The 23,697-nt window shown below is 35.6% G+C and overlaps 1 protein-coding gene and 1 pseudogene across 4 annotated transcripts in view; one reads left to right on the forward strand and one right to left on the reverse strand.

Annotated features, from left to right (window-relative positions):
- TENM2 (teneurin transmembrane protein 2) overlaps positions 1 to 23,697 on the forward strand; it is a 3,966,312-nt gene that overhangs the window by 79,898 nt on the left and 3,862,717 nt on the right. The window lies entirely within an intron of this gene.
- On the reverse strand, positions 13,783 to 20,010 carry LOC144581544 (kinetochore-associated protein 1 pseudogene; annotated as a pseudogene). Its single transcript, XR_013532481.1, has one exon. The product of XR_013532481.1 is annotated as a kinetochore-associated protein 1 pseudogene (transcript).

The following is a 23,697-nucleotide window of genomic DNA, read 5'->3' on the forward strand; positions in this document are numbered from 1 at the left end:
GGGCTTTTTCACATGGCCACACAGGGTTGATGTTAAATCTTCATGTTTATCAAATTAATAAAGTTGAATATTTCAGTTATGAATGGATCATATTTGTTCCCTCCCTGGAATTAGGTCCCCAGAGAAGTTTTCCAACTTATCTATTGGCTGTCTCGAAAAAATAGAGAGAATTTAGATGTTTCTGTATGTTTTTATAGAGTTTAAATGCTCAGAACATATGTCTGTTTTGAACATTTAAAAATACTACTCCTATCTAACCGTAATGTGTATCCTTTGATCAACTCTCTCCATTCTCCTTACCCTCTACCCACCCCAGCCTCTGGTATCAGCTATTCCACACTCTCCTTCTAGGAGATTAACTTTTTCAGATTCTACATGAGTGAGAACATGTGGTGTTTGTCTTTCTGTATCTGGTTTATTTCACTTAACATAATATCCTCCAGGTATATACAGATTGTTGCAAATGACAGGATTCTGTTCTTCTTTATGGCTAAAGGATGTTCCATTATGTATGTATGCCACATTTTCTTTATTCATTCATGCACTGATGGACACTTATGTTGATTTTATGTTGTGGGTGTTGTGAAGAGTGCTGCTATAAAAATGAGAGTGCAGATAATCTCTTCACACTGATTTTATTTCTTTTGGATATATGTCCAGTGGAAGGATTGCTGGATTATAGGGTAGTGCTGTATTGTTTGTTTGTTTGTTTTGAGATGGAGTCTCTCTCTATTGCCAGGCTGTAGTGCAGTGATGCGATCTGGGCTTACTGCCACCTCTGCCTAATGGGTTCAAGCGATTCTTTTGCCTCAGTCTCCCAAGTAGCTGGGATTACAGGTGCATGCTACCATGCCCAGCTAATGCTTGCATTTTTAGTAGAGACGGGGTTTCACCATTTTGACCAGGCTGGCCTCAGTCTCCTGGCCTTGGGATCTGCCTGCCTCCGCTTCCCAAAATGTTGGGATTACAGGCATGAGCTACTGCACTGGCCAGAGCAGTGCTATTTTAAAGTTTTGGGGCAACCTCATACCATTTCCCATAAAGGCTTAGCTAATTTACATTCACACCAACCAGTGTATAAAGGTGACTTTTTTTCACAACATCATTAGCTCTTGTTCTCTTATATCTTTTTGATAATGACCATTCTAACTGGAGTAAAATGATATGTCATTGTCATACTGATTTGCGTTTCCCTCATAACTATTGATGTTGAACATTTTTTGATACACCTATTAGCCATTTGTACATCTTTTGAGAAATGTATATTCAGATTTTTGCCCATCTTTTTATCAGGTTAGATTTTTCTTGTTATTGAGATGTTCGAATTTCTTAAATATTTTGGATATTAACTCCTTATCAGATGTATAGTTTGCAAGTATTTTTTCCCATTCTGGGAGTTATTGCTTCATTTTGTTCATTGTTTCCTTTGCCATGCAGAAGATTTATAGCTTTATGTAATAACATTTATCTGTTTTTGCTTTTGTTGTCTGTGCTTTTGGGGTCCTATCCGGAAAATTAATGCCGAAATGAACATCACAAAGATTTTCCATGTTTTCTGTTAGTAGTTTCAAGTTTGTAATTCATTTTGAGTTGCTTTTTTGTATATGATGAGAGACAAAGGTCTAATTTTGTTCTCCAGGATGTGGATGTCCAGTTTTTCCAGCACCACTTTTCTGAAGAGATTGTTATCTTCCTGTTGTGTTCTTGTCATCTTTGTCAAACATTAGTTGGTTGTAAATGCTTGGATTTATTTTTGGGCTGTCTATTTCGTTTCACTGTTCTATGCATTGCCATTTATGCCACCACCATGCTGTTATTGTTACTATAGCTTTGTAATATATTTTGAAGTCAGGTTACATGATGCCTCCAACTTTGTTCTTTTTGCTCAGGGTGATTGACTATTTCTTGGCCTTTTGTGGTTTTGTATGAACTTTAGGTTTTTTTGTTTTTCTATTTCTGTGAAGAATATCATTGATCTTTTGTTAGAAATTGCATTGCCTCTGTAGATTGCTTAGGAGAGTAGAGATATTTTAACACAATCACTTCTTCCAATCCATTAATATAGGATTATCTTTCTATTTTTGTCTTCGATTTCTTTCATTAGCATTTTATATCTTTTATTGTAGAGATCTTTAACCTCCTTGATTAAGTTTATTCTAAGTTATTTTATTTTTGTAGCTATTAAAATGAGATGGTTTTCTTGATTTCTTATTCAGATAGTTTTTTGTTAGTGCATAGAAATGCTACCAATTTTTTAATGTTGACTTTGTATCTTGCAACTTTACTGAATTCGTGTATTAGTTCTAATAGTTTTTGGTGGAACCTAATAGTTTTTTGTGGAATCTTATTTGGGCTGTGTGTGTGTATATATGTATATATACACATACACAAATACATACACGTGCGCACACACACACACACACACACACACACACACACACATATATATATATTCATGTCATTTGCACACAGAGACAATTTAATGCCTTCGTTTCCAATGTGGATGCATTTTGTTTCTTTCTCTTGACATAAAAGTGGTGAAAGCGGGCATCCTTAACTTGCCTCACATCTTAGAAGAAAAGCTTTTAACTTTTCCATGTTCAGTATGATGTTAGTTGTAAGTTTGTCATATATGGTCTTTACTCTGTTGGACCACATTAGTTCTATACCTAATTAATTGAGGGGTTTTCTTCTTTTTTACTGGAACAGTGTTGAATTTTGTCAAATGCTTTTTCTTCATCTGTTGAAATAATCATATAATTTTGTCTTTTATCCACTTGATATAAATTATATTCATTGGTTTGCATATATCAACACATTTGTTTGTCCTTGTCATGAATCCCACGTGATTATGTTGAATGATATTTTAAATATGCTATTGAATTTGGTGTGCCAGTATTGGGTTGAAGATTGTTACATCTTTGTTCATTGAAATACTTGTCTGTAGTTTTCTTGTTTTTGTGACTTCATCTGGTTTTGGTATCAGCGCAATGCTAAGCCTGTAGAAGGAATCTGACCGTGTTCCCTGCTCTTCAGTTTTTTTTTTTTTTTTTGGAATAGTTAAAAAAGAATAAGTATTAGTTCTTTAAATATTTAGTATAATTCAGCAATAAATCCATCAGGTTTGGGACTTTCTTTAATGGGAGACTTTTTATTACTGATTCAATGTTTCTATCATTATTTGTTCAGATTTTCTCTTTATTCATAATTCAATCTTGGTAGGTTGTATGTGTCCAGGAATTAATATATCTGCCTAGGTAATCTAATTTGTGATATAGAATTGTTCATAATAGTCTCATATGATTATTTGTATTTCTGATGTATTAGTTGTAATGTTTTCTTTTTCGTCTCTGATTTTATTTATTTGAGACTTCTTTCATTTTTTCTTAATCGATCTACAGGTTTGTTGATTGTATCTTCAGAAAACCAACACTTTTTTTTTTAATCTTTTGTACTATATAATCTCTATTTCAATTATTTCTGTTCTAATCAATATTTATTTTCTTCCTTTACTAATTTTGGGTATCCTTTTTTTCTAATTATTTGTGGTGCAACATTAGGTTGTTTATTTGAGATCTTTCTTCTTTTTGAAGATTATTCATCTCAATATTGCTTTTCTTTTATTCCATAGGTTATAGTGCATTAGTTTCCTTTTTGTTTAGCTGAATACATTTTTAAAATTTTTCTTTTAGTATCTTCATTAACACAATGACTACTGAGGAACATGTTATTTAATTTCCATGTAATTATAAAGTTTTCAAAGTTCTCCTATTATTGACTTCTAATTTTATGCCATTGTGATTTGGGAAGACACTTGATATGATTTCTGTCTTCTTAATATTTGTTAAGACTTGTTTTATGGCCTAACAAGGATTGATCCTGGAGACTGTTTCATGGACAGTTAAGAATGTTTATTCTGTGGCTGCTGGACAGAATATTCTATAAATGTCTGTAAGATATTTTGGGCCTAGGTATAGTTTAAGTCCCATGTATCCTTAACTTTCTGTCTGGATAATCTGTCTGCTGGTGAATATTTGGTGTTAAATCCACTAGTATTACAGGTTGAACATCTCAAATTCAAAAATCTCAAATCTGAATTGCTCCAAAATCTGAAACTTTTTGAGCACCAACACGACACCCTAAGAAAATGCTCATTGGATCATTTAAGTCTTTTAATTTTCCTATTTGAGATGTTTAAAGAGTATAATGAAAATATGTTAAAATATGAAAAACCCAAAATCTCAAATATCTGGTCTCAAGCATTTCAGACTAAGGGATATTCAACCTGTATTTTATCACAGTCTCTGTCTTCAGATCTATTAATATTTGCCTACTATATTTAGGTAGTCCAATGTTGAGTGCATATATAATTACAACTGTTAGGTCGTTATACTAAATTGGCCACTTTATTACTATATGATGACCTTTTTGCCTTCTTTAGAGTTTTTTTTATTTAAAATCAATTTTATCTGATATACGAATTGGCTACTCCTGCTCTCCTTTGTTTTCTATTTGTATGAAATATCTTCTTCCATCCTTTCACTCTCAGTCTATATGTCCTTATATGTAAAGTGAGTCTCTTGTAGATAGCATATAGTTCAGTCTTGACTTAATTTTTTCCTTCTCTTTTCATTCATTCAGATACTCTGTGTCTTTTTTTTAGAGAATTTAATCAGTTTACATTTAAGGTAACTGCTGATAGGTAAGAACTCATTACTGTCATTTTATTAGTTGTTTTCTATTTTTTTATTGATATTTTTCTTTTTTTCTTTCTCTCTCACTGTCTTCCTTTGTGGTTATTTCCCTCTTGTAGTATGTTTTAATTCATAACCAGACCTTCCTTACAAAAAATGCTGCTAAAGGTCTAGAAGTTATGAATTCCCTTAGCTTCTGTTTGTCTGAGAAAATCTTTATTGCTCCTTTATTCCTGAAGGATAGTTTTGCTGGCTATAATATTTGTGGTTGCCAGGTTTATTTTTTTCTTCAGGACATTCAGTATATTATTTAATTTCCTCATAGCCTATAAGGTTTTTGCTGATAAGTCTGCTGCTAGATGTATTGGACCTCACTTATCTATTGTTTGCTTATTTTTTTCTTGCTACTTTTAGGATCCCCTCTTTGTCTTTGATCTTTGAAAATGTGATTATAATATGTCTTGGGGTAATCTTATTTGGATTGGATCTGGATATTTGTATCTCTCTCCATGTTTGGAATGCTTTCTGCTATTATTTGTATAAATATGCTTTCTACTACTTTGACTCTGTCTACTCCTTCTTTAATACTAGAAAATATGTTTTCTAAATGCTGAGCCATAAGTCACATAGCTTTCTTCATTCCTTTTTATTTTGTTTTTCTTTTGTCTTTATATTTTAATATAACCTACCTCTGTTCCACACATCATTTCTTCTGTTTAATTAGTTCTGCTATTGATGCTCTCTATTGGACTTCTCATTTATTGTATTTTTAGCTACAAGATTTCAGTTTGTTTATTTTTTTATTTTTTCATGCTCTGTTAACTTTCTTTCATACATTTCTGAATTGTTTCTCTGAATTTTACTGAATTTTGTTGGGTTTCCTTAAAAAAGATATTTTAAATTTTTTGTCAGAGAGTTCATATTAGTCTAACTCTTTAGGGTACTCATGGGTGTCTTATTTATTTCGCTTAATTACATCTTCTTCTCCCGAATGTTCTTGTTCCTTGTGGTCAAGCATCAATGTCTGCACATTGAATAAATAGATACCTATGCCAAATTTTGTAGTCTGATTTTATCTGGGAATGTTACTTGATAGTAAGCCTGTTGCAGTGAATGCTTTAGCTGTGTCAGTGGCAACCTACACCTAGTGATACAACCAGCAGTTCTGCCAATTCAACCAGTAGTGGTGCCATCAAGATTTATGCTGGTTCCTGGGAGCTTCGTCCCCATTCTTTGTTTCTTAGTTAGCCCATATGATCTAGGGTTGCTGTCACTTTCAGTGATTACAGGGGTATGTGGTAAAAGTGAGCTTCCTGCAGAAGCTCATCTCACCCAGCTTCCCAAAATGATAGGAAAGCTAGGTGTCCATTTCCAACTCTTTCTTCACTGTAGAAACTATAGATTAAGGGGATTTTTTTGTGTGTAACACTGTGTCAGCTTTGGAAAGCAGGGTTATGGTCGTGGAGAACACATTATCTAAGCATTTATTGAAAGCTTTTTCTTGGTTCTGAGATCCAAGGGGATGTCTTAGCCTCACTCATGAATTCTGGGATATTTAAGGTGATAACCCTGCTGGTAGGTAGTTGCAAGTTGGGTTTCTATGTTGTAAGGTGTGAAGCTAAGGAACTCCTATTCTGTCATCTTGTGGACATAATTCCTCTAATCAAAGTAATTTTCAGTATTATTGATATGCTTCTCACTTCAAAGGTGTAATTCTTTCTAAAATGAAACCAGATAATTCATTTAGTCATCTATTCAATTTATGAAAAACAAAATAATCTTTTCATTAGTTTTGTGGAAAACATTTTTTTAAATTGTATTTGGGCTCTGGGGTACATATGCATATCCTGCATCCTGCAGGATTGTTGCATAGGTACATACATGCCATGGTGGTTTGCTGTCTCCACTCCCACCCCTGATTGCCTACCTCAGGCATTTCTCCCAGTGTTATCCCTCCCCATCCTCCCCGCCCCCCATTCACTGTCCCTTTCCTCCCCTCCACACACCCCGCCCCCTGTCACCTAGCCCTGTGAGTGTTGTTTCCTTCCTTGTGCCCAGGTGTTCTAATTTTTCATCACCAGCCTATGAGTGAAAACATGTGGTGTTTGGTTTTCTGTTCTTGCTGAGAATGATGGTTTCTAGATTCATCCATGTCTCCACAAAGGGCATGAACACATTGTTTTTTTTATGGCTGCATAGTATTCCATGGTGTATATGTGCCACATTTTTCTTGTCCAGTCTATCATCGATGTGTGTTTGGGTGGGTTCCAGATCTTTGCTATCGTAAACAGTGCCGCAGTGAACACACGTGTGCATGTGTCTTTATGATAAAATGATTTATAATCATTTGAGTATATACTCAGTAATGGGATTGCTGGGTCAAATGGAATTTCTATTTCTAGATCCTTGAGGAATCACCACACTGTCTTCCATAATGGTTGAATTATTTACACTCCCACCAATGGTGTAAAAGTGTTCCTATTTCTCCATATCCTCTCTATCATCTGTTGTCTCCAGATTTTTTAATGATTGCCATTCTAACTGGCATGAAATGGTATCTCAATGTGATTTTGATTTGCATTTTTTTAATGACCAATGATGATGAGCATTTTTTCATGTGTTTATTGGCCATATATTTGTCTTCTTTTGAAAAGTGTCTTCATATCCTTCACCCATTTTTGAATGGATTTGTTTTTTTCTTGTAAATCTGCTTTAGTTCTTTGTAGATTCTGGATATTAGCCGTTTGTCAGATGGGTAGATTGCAAAAATTTTTTCCCATTCTGTTGGTTGCCATTTCACTCTAATGATTGTTTCTTTTGCTGTGCAGGAGCTCTTAAGTTTAATTAGATCCCATTTGTCTATTTTGGCTTTTGTTGCCAGTGCTTTTGGTGTTTTATTCATGAAGTCCTTGCCTGTGTCCTGAATGGTGTTGTCTAGGTTTTCTTCTAGGGTTTTTATGGTGTTCATTCTTATGTTTAAATCTTTAATACATCTGGAGTTAAGTTTTGTATAAGGTGTAAGGAAGTGGTCCAGTTTTAGCTTCCTGCATATGGCTAGCCAGTTCTCCCAACACCATTTATTAAACAAGGAATCCTTTCCCCATTGCTTGTTTTTGTCTGGTTTTTCAAAGATCAGGTGATTGTAGATGTGTGGCATTGCTTCTGAGGCCATTGTTCTGTTCCCTTGGTCTATATCTCTGTTTTCATACCAGTACCATGCTGTTTTGATTACTGTAGCCTTGTAGTATAGTTCGAAGTCAGGTAGCATGAAGACTCCAGCTTTGTTCTTTTTGCTTAGGATTGTCTTGGCTATGTGGGCTCTCTTTTAGTTCTGTATGAAGTTTGAAGTGTTTTTTTCCATTTCTGTGAAGAAGGTCAATGGTAGCTTGATGAGGATAGCCTTGAATATATAAATTACTTTGGGCAATATTGGAAGTTCTATCCAGAGCAATTAGACAAGAAGAAGAAATGTAGGGTATTCAATCAGGAAAAGAAGAAGTCAACTTGTCCCCATTTGCAGATGACATGATCATATATTTAAAGGACCCCATCGTCTCAGCCCAAAACCTTCTTAAGCTGATAAGCAACTTTGGCAAAGTCTCAGGATACAAAATCAATGTGCAGAAATCACAAGCATTCCTATATACCAGTAACAGGCAAACAGCCAAATCATGAGTGAACTCTCATTTACAGTTGCTACAAAGAGAATAAAATACCTAGGAATACAGCTCACAAAGAATGTAAAGGACCTCTTCTATGAGAAGTACAAACCACTGCTCAAAGAAGTAAGAGAGGACACAAATAGTTGGAAAAACATTCCATACTCATGGTTAGGAAGAATCAATATTGTGAAAATGGCCATATTGCCCAAAGAAAACATTTTTTTTAAAAAGTTTGAGTTAAGAGAATATCCTGTGGTGTTAATTCTTGCTTCTCTGTGGATCTAAGGCTATGTTAGAATTTTCTATAATATCCAAAAAGTAATATCATTCTAAGAATACTTTAAAATACATCTATGTAGAATATAAACATAAAATGTCTGCAAATGACTAGAAATTGTTCAATTAAAATAAAACCTTACCAATTCAAATGTTTTAATGAGAATTGCCCTGTATCTGAGGACACATTACAGCAAATGCAGATATTGTCCTTTCAAATATAACTAGCAGGTCAAAATAAAAATTAGTCTGCTTAAACGAGAATTTGAATGCCACATGCATTCAAATAATTATGACAAATTGCCTTAGAAAAGTTCAAATAGATTATCTGCAACTTATTTATGGATCATTAGGCAAAATTTCCTTCATCATTAAGGATATATTATAATCAACTCTCATTTTCAGATATCCTGAATTTATGGAAATCATATGTAAGCTCTTATCAATTTAGGGCTTAGTGTTCTGTCTTGAAAAAATCCAAGAAGTTCACCAACATTGACCTGTTCTTTTAGAAACACTAATTTTATGAATTTAATACATTTTTTAGAGCTAAAAAAAGAAAAAAAATTTTAGAAAACCAGTATGTGTATGTGATCAAGGATAGCTGGTTTTTGTTGAAATAACTCCAAAGGTCTGGAATTTGATTCACTTTTTTTTCTGTCTTGAAACATGGTCTCCAAAGAGGATTTGGGAAACATTTAGTCTAAAAGATGTGAACAGACAATAAACAGTCATGTTTGTTGGTAAACAGCCAACAAACATGAAAAAATGCTCAGTATCTCTAATTATCAGCCAACAAACATAGGAAAAAAATGCTCACTGTCACTAATCATCAGAGAACTGCAAATTAAAACCAGAAGGACATGCCATCTAACAATATTCAGAATGACTACTGTTAAAAAGTCAATAAACAACTGATGTTGGTGAGGATGCAGAGAAAGGGAATGCTTATATGCTGTTGGTGGCAATGCAAATTAGTACAACCTTTGTGGTAAACAGTATGATGATTTCTTGAAGAATTAAAAATAGAACTACCCTTCAATCCAACAATCCCACTACTGGTTATCTATGTAAAGAAAAGAAATAATTTTATCAAAAAGTCACCTGTACTCCACAGCACTAATCACAATAGCAAAGTCATTGAATGAACCTAAGCATCCCTATACCATGGAATACTACTCAGTCATAAAAAAGAATAAAATATTTCTTTTATAGCAACATGTCTGGAACTGGAAGCCAGTATCCTTAGTGAAAACCACCAGTTCTCACTTATAAATAAGAGTCAAACAATGGGTTCATATGGATATACAGAGTGAGATAACAGATTTTGTGGACCCCAAAAGGTGGGGGGTAGGAGAGCAGGGAGGGATGAAATACCACCTATTGGGTACAATGTACACTGTCTGAGAGATGGTTACACTAAAATCCCAGACTTCTCTACTGCACAGTTGTGTTTCCATCCATGGAACACAACTGCCCTTGTATCCCTGAAGGCATAAAACAAAACAAAATTAATTAAATAAAATATTTTCAATGTACCTGTGATTTGAAAAAAAAAGTATATATACTGCAAACATTTAAATTTCTACAAAATATTTTCAAAGTTATGAAACAGATCATTTTCTCTCTTTAGAAGCTTTTTAACATCACGAGTTGAGAAGGTGAAGATTAAGACAAATGAGTTTTCCTTTTGAATAAAGAGTACCTATGCTTAGAAAATAAACACAATTGAATTTGAAAACTATCATGCTAGCAGTTCTAATTATTGAGTGTGCGATTAAGACTTTTGTGTTAATACATGTAAATTATAGCCAGATGTAGAAATAGATGATATAGCTATAGATACAAGTATAAGCAATTCTCTTGTCTCAGCCTCCTGAATAGCTGGGATTACAGGTGGGTCCCACCAAGGCTGCTTACTTTTTGTATTTTTTTTAAATAGCGACAGGGTTTCACCATGTTAGCCAGAATGGTATTGAACTCCTGACCTCAGATGATCAGCCCGCCTTGGCCTCCCAAAGGGGATACTGTTTTTAAAGATAGCATAGTGTTCTACTGCATTTAAATAATTCCAGGCAGAAGTACATTTGTCTCAAGGGAAAGAAAGAAAGAGGAAGAGTAGGAGGGAGGAAGGAGAAGAGAGAAAGAAAGAAGAAGGAGGAAAGGAAGGAGAGGGAGGGAGGAAGTGAGGAAGGGAGGGAGGGATGGATGGAGGGAGGGAGACACTTGAACCAAAGCAAACCAACCAAAGGACCTGAGGATTTCTATTTCTGCTTTTAGTTATATTCTCAGCTGTGTTTTCTGTCGCATAGCTTAAGCTGTCAAAATAAATCTTGACAATTGGAAAAATAGAGGGCAATGTTGAATCTAGAGATGTATAAAATTTTTGTAAAGGTAACTTCCAAAACATTTTATTAAAGTGGAAGAAAACTTGAATATAAATTGGAGTTATATATCTAGTTCTGAGTCATGATTTTATAAAAACTGTTCATCTGGGAAATATTTCATAAACTGGAAAAGATATATTCAGTCCAATTAATGGTCTTGCTAATGATATATATTGTAATCCTCAAATGCTTTCTCTGAGTAAAATGAGAAATTTTATAAAAAGGATATGAGAAGTGATATTTGCTAGGATCATGTCCATTTTCCCTTTTTATCTTGATCACAACTCAGCCCATGATTTGCTAACCAGCCATTATGAAACCAGGATAAGGCACCCCCCTCCCCCCGTGGAATAACAATAACAGCAATAATTTATAAACATTAATTGAGCACTGTTGAATTCTTTAAATAAATTATACCAACAACAACACCCCTTAATAACTATATGAAAAAGTTGATATCGTTGTCTTTTTTTTTAAACTAGAGTTTAAATAACCTTCTTAATAAATTCATACAAATAACAGATGAAGGATTTGGTTTCAAACCCAGACAGAATGACCGTAGAGTCCATAATCTTAACCTGTATGTCATCTCTGTCTGATGGGGAGGTAGAAAGCTGATCTACTCACTGAAGATGGTTTTATACTTGCTTTGAAATTCATAGAGTGACCTGTTAATTGAGTGTCAAGAATAGTTTTTCTCTATTATCCAGCTTCGTTTAACATATGCTACTCAGATATCCATGAAAAGATAGTTAACAATAAAGGCATGTATATGAGCATATATACATATATGGACACACATCTATATATGAATATATATGTTCAGTAATACATAATACATATTATATCTTTATCTCAAATACAAAGAACTTACAACCTGCTGGCTTAATGTTGGTTTTTTTTAAGTGCAAAGTGCTATGTTTTTACTCTACTTTACAGATTTTTTAAAAATAAGGAAAGTACAGAGAGGATGAGCACACCAATTTTTGAAAGGTACATTGCAAATGATTGACTTTCCATTAAAACGTAACATACCCACACATAAATACTAAAACTAGAATCTTTCAGAATGTTTTCAGGTTTTATAACCAGAAATATTGCTTTGATACTTTAAAAAAAAGAATATGGGTAATATTAGCCAAATGGGACACAAAAGGCTTTACATAAAACATACCACCCTGTGAATTGAGGAGGCTTTACATAAAACATACTACCCCATGAATTGAGGTAGCTATTAGTTCAATTACCTATTTTTTGGTAATTCTAGCATGTCACAAGTTGTTTACAGGTGTGCATAGACTAACAACTACCTGTTTGGTAATTATTTCCCCAAATGATTAATCTGTCATTCAGCCTTATTTACACTTGTCCTTAATTCTTTTCCAGGACACAGATTATTAGGATGCATTTATTTCAAATACGTAAAATTCAGTTTAAGTGTGATAATAAAATATACTGACAGGCCAACTAGACTGAAACCATCATTTAAAGTTTCCATCTAATTATAAAACTAAATATCTTATCAATTAAAAAAGGAAACATTTGAAATTCCTGAGATGAGACTCAACATGTTATCATTGCTTGATATGAAAAGAAAGGATTTTGCCCCAATAACTGTCCTACTGCATCACATTAGCTTGGAGCCCTAGTTTAGTGCGTGGCAGTTTCTCTTAAAGACAGAGTCTACATTTTCTAATCTGTTACTCCACAAAGATGTTTCCTTTAGGCTGTTTCTTATTGATAAAACCCCCTCCTACTAATTGACATTGCCAATACCTCCTCTTTCCAGTTAAAAAAATAAATGCATACATGCAGTTATGGTTCCAGTCCTCATGCAGCTTTTTTATCTTGTCCTGATATCTGTCAGTCAGAGAACCTCCCGCTCATGTTTATGTTGATTGCTTCACTTTCCATTGTTGATACTCAGTTTTAATACAAATAGAAAAGAATTTCACTTTTAAATCAGTATTTTCATGAACACAAGTTTCTTTATATTTTTAAAATTCATTTTCTTAGCCTAAACAATTTTCCATTTTCAAATAAATAAACAAATTGCCACAATGGCCTGGTAAATATTTGAGAATTAAGGGATTTCTTACTTTTGTTGTTCTATAAATTTCTTGTAACAATGGAGACATTTGAAGTTTATTTTAGAATATACAGTAGTAGGCTTATGCACAAGAAAATATTTCTCACAACAGCAGTTATCCTGCCACTAAGTTGCTTTTAGAGCTTTATGCCTTTCAGCTAAAAACAATCTACATTTGTTTAATCTTAATTAAATGATTCTCTCAAAATTAACTTGCTCTACTGGTAAATGAAAAATGCTTTCCCTTTGGATTTGTATATAAATGAATTAAAATGCAGGAAAGAGAGAAACACTTCAGTTTTCATTCAGAAGCGGACAGCCTAAGTACACAAGAATGTCCACTCATCTATGTATTTCCTAGAGTAAGAAGTTCTTATTAAAAAGGAGAGATGTGGGTTGCACTAGCCAAAACTTATTTTATTGCACTGATACTAATTTGCATATTTGGTTTAGTTTTTTAAAAGTATAATGCATACTTTTACAATCGTCAAAATGTTCCTAGCCATTAAAGGGAACAGGGAAGAGCAATAAGATTACAATTACAAGTGCTTAATAGCATTTTTCGAAACTACAAAGTTGTAGAACTATTCAGTTGCTTTGGAACTAAGATTGTAACCTCTAGAATTACATAAACAAATATCTGTTACAGACCCATCATTTGGCATCAGCTCATATTCACAACTCTCACTGTGATTCTTTCATGAAGACATCTTTGTGCCTCTAAATTTTAACGCAGAAAGTTTACAAAGTTGGTGTCGTATAAACGTTACTTGAATGAATGATTTAATCAGTATATCTGTAAATTTTGTAGAACTTAATAAAGCCACACACTGATTTTGATTTTGTTTTCTTGCCCTTTAACTGGTTATCTGTGCAAGTTATATAACCCCCAGACATACTTAAATAAATGATGATTAAAGAATGCTGATAATATTGTCTATGATTTACTGGTGATTTTTTTTCCCATTTTCCTGCAAAATCAACAATCAACAGAACTACTAGCAATAACAGCTCCAAAAGTATATTAGAGAATTTAATAAAATGATTTTAATATTCATTTGAATACAAAAAAGCATATAACCATAGCAACTACGTATTGTTGACATGATATCAAATATAGAAATCAGTGTCACAGGACCAATATGTTGACAGTATTAAATTTGACTATCCAGCATGTGCATACTTCCTAATTTATTAATTTTGTTTAATATCCTTTAGTTAAACTTTGTGCTTACCTCCAAATAGGCCTTGGTGACCTCCCAATTTTATCAAAAATATTTAATTTTTTGCTATTGTTGATGGTTTTTAATTGTATTTTCTGTTATATTATTGCTTGTATGTAAGAAAGTAAATTCTTTTGGTACTTTTGGTTACCAGATATCTCACTGGACTTTTACCAGGTGTTTCCATTGCATACTTTTGGTGTTTAATAACATGGACAAGTAAAAATTTTATTTCCTTACTTCAAAGAGTGATGTTTTTCACCTTGATTCTTGTAATATGGACTAGAAATTTTGAAATATTTTTCAACAGTGAAAACGAAAGGGAAGGTTCTTCTCTATTCCTTGACTTTAATGAAACTGCTTCGCATGTTTCACTGCTAGGTGTGGCATTGGAAATGAGTTAGGTTATATATTCTTTGTTACGATGATGGTGTATAAGTCCTCAGTAATTTTAATGAAGGATTTTATTAAATACTATTAAAATCAACTCAAATCATCAGGCAAAACGTTCCTGTATTTTAATACTGTGATTCATTTTTTTAAAGTACTGAAATTAAATATTCTTTCATTTCAAATCTTTCTTGGAATTTGTGCTAGATATATTCTCCTTTTGATACATTGATAAATTCAATATGCTAAACTTAATTTCACATCTTGCTTCCACGTTTGTGATTGTTACTGGTCTGGAGTTTTCCGATTTCATCCTGCCTCAGATTTTCTTACCAGTATGATGCTCTGTATGTAAAACAGATTGGGAAGTTTCTTTTTTCTCCTTTATGCTCCACAGGGCCTATACATGTAAAATACTTTTTTAAAAAACTTGAAAGAACTAGGCTATAATGCTATCTATACCTGAGGATATTGTGGGAGACAGTTCTCAGGCTACTCTTTTTCCATTTCAGTTTCTTATCTGTTTATTGGTCTATTCCATTTTCTGCTTCTTGAATATGTTGTAGGTTTTTTTGTTGTTGTTTGGGATTTTCATATTTTCACACTCCTATTTTTCCTAGCCATTCTCTAAATTAAGAAATATATTTTGCATCTGATAGCGTTTTTCTCTTCTGCCTCTTCTTTTTCCTCCTGTTTCCTCTCTCATCATAGAACACTGATGTTGCAATTGCCAATTCTTCATCACCGTCACTATCAGCAGCAACTAACTTTGGGATCTCTGCCAGCTACCAAAAGGAAATGTTTCAAATCTATAAATCACAAATATTTAGGCTTATCACATGTGCATGATAAGATGCTTGCTAGAAAGTTACTAATTTTGTTGACACTTGAAGAAATTTTCTTATATATTTGTAAACATCTGGTTATTTAAAAATATTTTAATTGTTTTACTATTAATTATTAAAGGTAGATATTCCACACAGACACAAGTCATTGATGTATTCCATGTTAGTAATTAGGAATTCCAAGTACAGTTGGGAATTACTATGGAGTAATTAAAATGATTGAAATGATTATCAAGGGAAATCAAGCTATTTATTTTTAAGTATATACAAAGATAATTCTGATAGAAGTTCTAAATTGTTTCATAAAATATGTGAAGTTGCACTGAATTATTTTGTTAACAGCATTAAGATTCTTTCTTTGAAAGCCTTTTTCTTCTTTCATATACCAGGCACTGTTTTAGGTGCTGAGAATAATAGAATATTGTTTAAAGCAAAGTCGTGCTTTCAAGAGTTCACATGAAAGTAGAAGCAACAAACAAACAAACCCAACAGATACATAAAATAAATGTCAAGCAAAGTAGTGTAAGGGGTTGCAGTCACTGGGAGAAGAGGGTTCTTGTTTTTAGTAGGGTGTTCAAATGTGCCTTTCTAACAGAGACGTTTGAGGAGAGACTTCTTCAAATGATGAAAAGCAGGAAGTCATGTTCAAAAGAGACACTTTCTAGGCAGAACCAGAAGCAAGCAAAAGGCCTCAATTTAGGAAAACATCCCCTGTGCTTGATGAAGAGCATGTAGAGAGATGAGTGTGCCTGGAGCCAAATGAGTGAGAATATAGACTCAGGGGCATACTTGGGGCACAAAGCAGACCATGCTGGCCCTTTTTGCCCATGGCAAAGCCTTGAGGTCTAAATATGAGTGTTATGAGAAGCGCTGAGTGGGTTTAACACCATTCTAGACTGTAAAACTTTAATCACATGCATGCATATAGAAGAATCATCTTCCTCCAGATATTTCTCATGTTGATCCAAAGAGAAATGAAAATATTCCTTGCTTTCTCTAGATCTAATCATAAAAGGTGATCATCATCTGCCAAGGAATGTGGAAAAGTATGACATAATTCTTCAAATTAGATGGACTTATAGGGTATATCCTACTGGGAAATCTTATGACTTGGAGTCCGTGGGATGTATAGTTCAAACTCACAAGATTTATTTTTAATTCTTAAGGTTCTTGGGAAGTAGAAAGTAAGGCAACATGACATATTGGCATAAAGAAAAGAATATTAAGCTTAGATTCTGGAGATGTTCTAATCCACACTGTGCTTCCCGTCAACTGTAGGACATTGGGAACATTGTGTGTGACCCTTGTTTAGTTTTCCAGGCTGCTGCATCTAAACAAAAAGATTTTAAGTACGTAAACTATAGGATTTTCAGTGTTACCAAAATTCCATTATTCAATAAAATGCTCATCCACATTCACCTCTGCTCATTTCTTTTTCCTTTTTTTCCTCAAAGAATTGGTGTCCTCTGCTTGTTGTGCCTGTAAACTTGAGAGAAAGTTGACTTCTAAGAAAGATAATATTTAAAGTATAGCTAGCAACTGATACAACTTATTTTCTTTTTTTTTTTTATGCTCATATTAGGTGTTTTATTTATTACATGTGGGGTAATGCTGGACAAATAGCTATAATACACAATTTTAAAACTGTAATAACTATAATAGCACAATTTAAAAACTGTAATACATATGGTCCATTAATAGCAGACTCCAAAATTCTTGTTCTTCTTGAAAAAAGGTTCAATGATTTACTATAATCCACTAAGAAACATCTTTAGAATTTCACAGGGAGCAGCATCTGGAGGCACAGGTTTCCCGCAATGCTTTGAATATTCAGTTATCAAGACTGAAGCTTCATCTAAACTTAAGTCCTCTGCTAAATAGTGTACTAGTTCAGTGATATTGTTGGTATTCATCATGTGCATCTTCAACATTTGAAAGTATTTGGTCTTTGCCAAAATCCCAAACTCCTTCTTATTGATGATACTATTCAGAGTCAGACTTCTAATTTCATGTGAAAATCCTGCTAGCTGGCCCGTGTTCATATGCTCTTCCAATTGCTTTAAAATAACCTGTGGGTCACATGAATCTAGAAAATTCTTAATTTGCTGGTGTCTTTTCTCTGAGTGGGGCATGAGCATCAGACAAGCCAATGCAAAAGCCGGAAGTTCTAACTGGATATATTGCTTGGCACTTCCGATCAGGTCAAGATCATCTGAGACTGGACATTCGAGGACAGCAATGAGACTCTCACAACAATCTGACAGCTGATCCAGACTTAAAGGACAAGAGGCTGAAAGCAGTGGTATCTGTATCACACGCTGCCACGCTTTGCTGAAGTAGGGAACCTGCCATAGAGAATGGATACTGGAAATCGCTTTTAAAACTTTCCTTAGATAAGCAATCATATTGAAGCCCAGAAGCTTTTGCAAGAATCCATTCCAAAGTTGCAGGTCATAGATTTTGTATTCTAAACAAAGCTCGGTCACCAATGTTACTGCCATGGACTCGTGGCTGTGGTTTTTCCATAGGCCCTTAATCATTCCTTCTTTAGGGCTGTTGCGAAATAACTCATATGTGATGGGGATATTCAAAGACTCAAATGATGCCAGAAAAGTTATACATTTCAAATAAGATTTCACTTCTTCAATGGGTTTTTTAAAGAGGGATTCTATAGTTTCCTTGTCAGCCAAATAGAAGAGACACTGAAGAGCTCGAGTTCTGTGGGCAAAAGTTAACTGATGCATACCTAATGTAGGATACAACTTATTTTCATAATGCTTCATACTTATTAAAAATTGTATCATCTCATTTCCACATCAAAATAACTCCATGTCATAGTAGAACAGGTGTTGCTACTAGTTTTAATAGAGGAGCAATTTAAAATATCAGTATTAAAGAATTTGTTCAGCATCACCTAACTATGCCTTTTAAATACATAATAAATCCTAGGGATTATATAAGCTTTTTCACTAACACCAAACTGTGGCTGAAGTAGAATAAAAGTATCATTCAACTCGAAACAGTCTTCCCTAGGCCATCTGACCAAGGATGTAAGTAGAGGAAGGCCTGAATCATTTATGTTTTATCTAGCTGGTATTTAGGAAGCATGGTAGAATGAGGCCATAGAGGGATCTTCCTTAGATTCCCTTATCTTATAAAATAATGGTTACCTCCGGTGATCACACATATTTCATTATATTTGTTCTGCTGGTTAATTCACTTTTTCCACCAGGACATTTTTTGCTCTAGCTTCTTTCCTTCCAGTCAAATATTTTGGCCAGAGAAAGCAACATGTGACTTGGGTACAGAGGTAAGTTGTGGGTCTTAAATACTCAGCTCTTAATTATGGCTTCATCGTGCAACTCCTGTAATCCATGGTTTCTGGTGATTTGCCACTTCCCCAAACATGGTATCCTTATTGTTTCCTATCTTGAGCAGTTTCCTTTTTCTCCTTCATTGTGGTCGTTAGAGCGTTGTTTTGTCTGATAAAACAAAATCATTCAAGAACAGATGAAGCTGTAATTACAATCAGAGTTCATACTTGCAGGAGATGAAATAAAAATTAAAAGTACTAACTCTGTGACATTTTGATTACTTGGAAATTCTCCCAGACTGACAGATGACTGTAGGGCACATGGATAAATTTAAATGTAAGACAAGAGGCTCCTTGTAAATCAAACAAAATTGTCTCAGACTAGGTTTTACATATATTTGCCAATTCTCTGATTCTTGTGGAATTCTAGGTTTTTTATTAAGAAGTTAGTTATGAATAATGGACACTTTTTTCAAATTATTGATAAAATGAAAAATTACAAATGCATTTTTAAAAAATGAATGAAACAAGTCTGTTTTCTAAGGAAAAGGTGTGGTACAAGTTTCTACCTTTAAAAAAATTATATGTTCTTGTTTATTTTTAAAAAAGGTTAAATATAAAACAAAGTTCTACTTTTGCTAGACAGGTGGCTCTTCAATTAAGACACCATTGTGTTGAGCAGTAAATCAGTATTCATGTAGACATACTCACTTTGTTCAAGCCCTCCAAGTCACACATTGGGATCTTCCCACATTTTCAAACAGAAATGATGTAGCAACCAGTTAAATAACTGCAAGAAACAAAAACAGTATCTAGGCAGGGCATAGTGACTCATGCCTATAATCCTAGCACTTTGGGAGGCTGAGGCAGGTGGATCACAAGGTCAGGAGATTGAGACCATCCTGGACAATATGGTGAAAACCCATCTCTACTAAAAATACAAAAAAAATAGCTGGGTGGGATGACACATGCCTGTACTCCCAGCTACTCCAGAGGCTAAGGCAGGAGAATTGCTTGAACCCAAGAGGTGGAGACTGCAGTGAGTCAAGATCACACCACTGCACTATAGCCTGGGTGACAGTGCAAGACTCTGTGTCAAAAAAAAGAAAAAAGAAAAGAAAAGAAACAAAAACAGTATCCAATGTTTTAGAAAATAACACCAGATAGTCTAATGCAAATTGTTCTTTCTAGCCCTTTCTTCCTTAACTTAGCTTTTAGTGAGTGAGTGATAACATTGTGTGGAGAGAAAGGACCAGCAAGTGTAAAAGCTTCTACCACTTCTTGAATGCTTTGTAAGAGTCTAGAGCAGTTGCAGTAACCTTCAACTTCAAGAAATTCTTTCTTTCTTAGTGATAGAAAAGAATTAAGTGGGGAGGGGATTTCCAAGATGGCACGGTAGGAACAACTCAGGATTGCAGCTCTCAGTGAAGGCGCAGAGGGTGAGTCCTAGCTGCATTTCCAGATGGATCTTTGTTGCCCATAGAATGGGGAAATTCCCAGGAGTAGGAGAGACACGGGACACCAGTGCAGCCCTCTCAGCTTGCACCGCCGTTTCGGTCGGCACCGCAGTGCAGTGGCACCCTGCACAAAACGCACTGGTCTGGGTGCCCTGTTAAACTGACAATCTGAGATTTGGGAGGGCAGATTAGCATATTCATCTAATTAAACGGGACTTGGACAGAGAGCCAGACCAGGAGATTCCTGGGAAGTGACATTTGAGCCAGTGCAGTGGGTCGCTGCACGGGAAATCGTACACATCCCGGTGCCCTTTCAGCAGGTGACTAAAACACCTGGGAGAGAGTCATCCGCTCAACGTAAAAAAAAAAAAAAAAAAAGAGAGAAAGGGCTCTGAGCCAGGGAGCCAGGTGATTAGGCTCAGCAGGTCCCACCCCCACAGGGACAAACAAAATGGCGATTTGAAACGCTCGGGGTTGAGAGTTTCACCGCAGGCACAGCTGAATCCAGGATGGTACAGCTCAGTGGGGGAGAGGTGTCCACCACTACTGAGGCATTCCGCGCCTACTGAGGTACACTCCCACTGCTGATGCAGCCTGCTGTTGCCAAGGCAACCCACCATAACAGAGAGACTCCGCCAACAGGGAGGACCCTACGACAGCAGGGCAGAGCTCACGGGCAACAGGCTGGAGCCCACGGCAACAGGGCGAAGCCCATGACGGTACGGCAGATCGCATGGCAGCAGGGCGAAGCCCACAGCAGCAGGGCAAAACCCATGGCACTAGGGTGGACCCTACGGTAGAAGGGCGGAGCCTTGGCAGGCAAATAGGGACCAGACTGCCTCCTAGCTGGGCAGGACAGTGCAATGGATACTCATAAAGAAAGCTCTAACTCCCTGAGACAGAGTATCTGAGGAAAAAAAGGAGATTTATAAGTTCTGCTGCAGCAGACATAAACACACCTGCCTAACAGCCCTGAATGAACAACGGAGCTTACATCTCAGTACTTGAGCTCCTATAAAGTACAGTCCATTTCCTCAAGCAGCTCCCTGACCCCTGTATATCCAAAGAGTCACCTCAAAAAGGACTGATCAGACTGACATTTGACGGGTATCATTCTGGGACAAAGATAGCAGAAGAAGAAACTAGTAGCATCCCTCACTGTTCTGCAGCTGCTACAGGTGTACCCCAGACAAGCAGGGCCTGGAGTGGACCTCAGCAGTCCTACAGCAGAGGGACTAGACTGTTAGAAGGAAAACTAAGCAACAGAAATACTTCATCATCAACAACCTGTGCATCCACTCAGAGACCCAATCGAAAAGTCAGCAACTACTCAGACGACAGGTTGATAAATCCACAAAGATGGGAAGAAACCAGTGCAAAAAGGAGGAAAACACCAGAAATCAAAACACCTCACCTCCAACAAAGGACCAAAACTCCTCACCAACAAGGGAACAAAGCTGGAATGAGAAGGAGTGTGACAAAATGACGGAATCAGACTTCAGAAGGTAGATAATGAGAAACTTCCGTGAGCTAAAACAACATGTTCTAAATCAATGCAAAGAAACTAAAAACCTTGAAAAAAGATTAGAGAAAATGATAACAAGAATGGACAACTTAGAGAGGAATACGAATGAATTGAAGGAGCTGAAAAACAACACGAGAACTTCGCGAAGCATGCACAAGTTTCAACAGCCGAATCGACCAAGCAGAAGAAAGAATATCAGAAGTCAAAGATCAACTCAATGAAATAAAACGAGAAACCAAGATTAGAGAAAAAAACCACAAAAAGAAATGAACAAAGTCTCTAAGAAATGTGGGACTATGTGAAGAGACCTAACCTACATTTGATAGGTGTACCAGAATGTGACGAAGAGAATGAATCCAAGCTGGAAAATACTCTTGAGGATATTATCTGGGAAAATTTCCCCAACCTAGCAAGGCAGGCCAATATTCAAGTCCAGGAAATACAGAGAACACCACAAAGATATTCTGCAAGAAGAGCAACCCCAAGGCACATAAACGCCAGATTCACCAGGGTTGAAATGAAGGAGAAAATACTAAGGGCAGCCAGAGAGAAAGGTCAGGTCACCCACAGAGGGAAGCCCATCAGACTCACAGCAGATCTCTCGGCAGAAACACTACAAGCCAGAAGAGAGTGGGGGCCGATATTCAACATCCTTAAAGAAAAAAACTTTCAACCCAGAATTTCATATCCAAGAAAACTGAGCTTCATAAATGAAGGAAAAATAAAATCCTTTGCGAACAAGCAAGTACTCCACCAGGCCTGCTTTACAAGAGCTCATGAAAGAGGCACTATACATAGAAAGGAACAACCAGTACCAGCCATTCTAAAAACATACCAAATGCTAAAGAGCATCAACAAAATGAAGAATCTGCATCAACTAACAGGCAAAACAGCCAGCTAGCATCCAAATGGCAGTATCAAATTCACACATAACAATATTAACCCTAAATGTAAATGGGCTAAATTCACCAATCAAAAGACACAGACTGGCAAATTGGATAAAAAACCAAACCCATCAGTGTGCTGTATCCAGGAAACCCATCTCACATGCAAGGATACACAAAGGCTCAAAATAAAGGGATGGAGGAAGATTTACCAAGCAAATAGAAAGCAAAAAAAAAGCAGGAGTTGCAATTCTCGTCTCCGATAAAATAAACTTTAAAGCAGCAAAGATCAAAAGAGACAAAGAAGGTCTTTACATAATGGTAAAAGGATCAATACAAGAAGAGCCTATGATCCTAAATATATATGGACCCAATACAGGAGCACCCAGATATATAAGGAAAGTTCTTAACGACTTACAAAGAGACTTAGACTCCCACAAAATAATAGTGGGAGACTTTAAAACTTCACTGTCAATATTAGACAGATCAACCAGACAGAAAATTAACAAGGATATCCAGGGCTTGAACTCAGATCTGGAACAAGCAAACCTGATAGGCATTTACAGAACTCTCCACCCCAAATCCACAGAATATACATTCTTCTCAGAACCACATCACACCTACTCCGAACTGACCACATAATTGGAAGTAAAGCACTCCTCAGCAAATGCAAAACAACAGAAATTATAACAAACAGTCTCTCAGACCATAGTGCTATCAAGTTAGAACTCAGAATTCAGAAACTAACTCAGAACTGCACAGCTTCATGGAAACTGAATGACTGGCTCTTGAATGTTGATTGGATAAAAAATAAAATGAAGGCAGAAATAAAGAAGTTCTTCAAAACCAGTGAGAACAAAGACACAACATACCAGAATCTCTGGGACACATTTAAAGCAGTCTCCAGAGGAAAATATATAGCAATAAGTGCCCACATGAGAAGAGCGGAGAG

This window comes from Callithrix jacchus, chromosome 2 (genome assembly GCF_049354715.1).
Source record: "Callithrix jacchus isolate 240 chromosome 2, calJac240_pri, whole genome shotgun sequence".
NCBI lineage: Eukaryota > Metazoa > Chordata > Mammalia > Primates > Cebidae > Callithrix > Callithrix jacchus.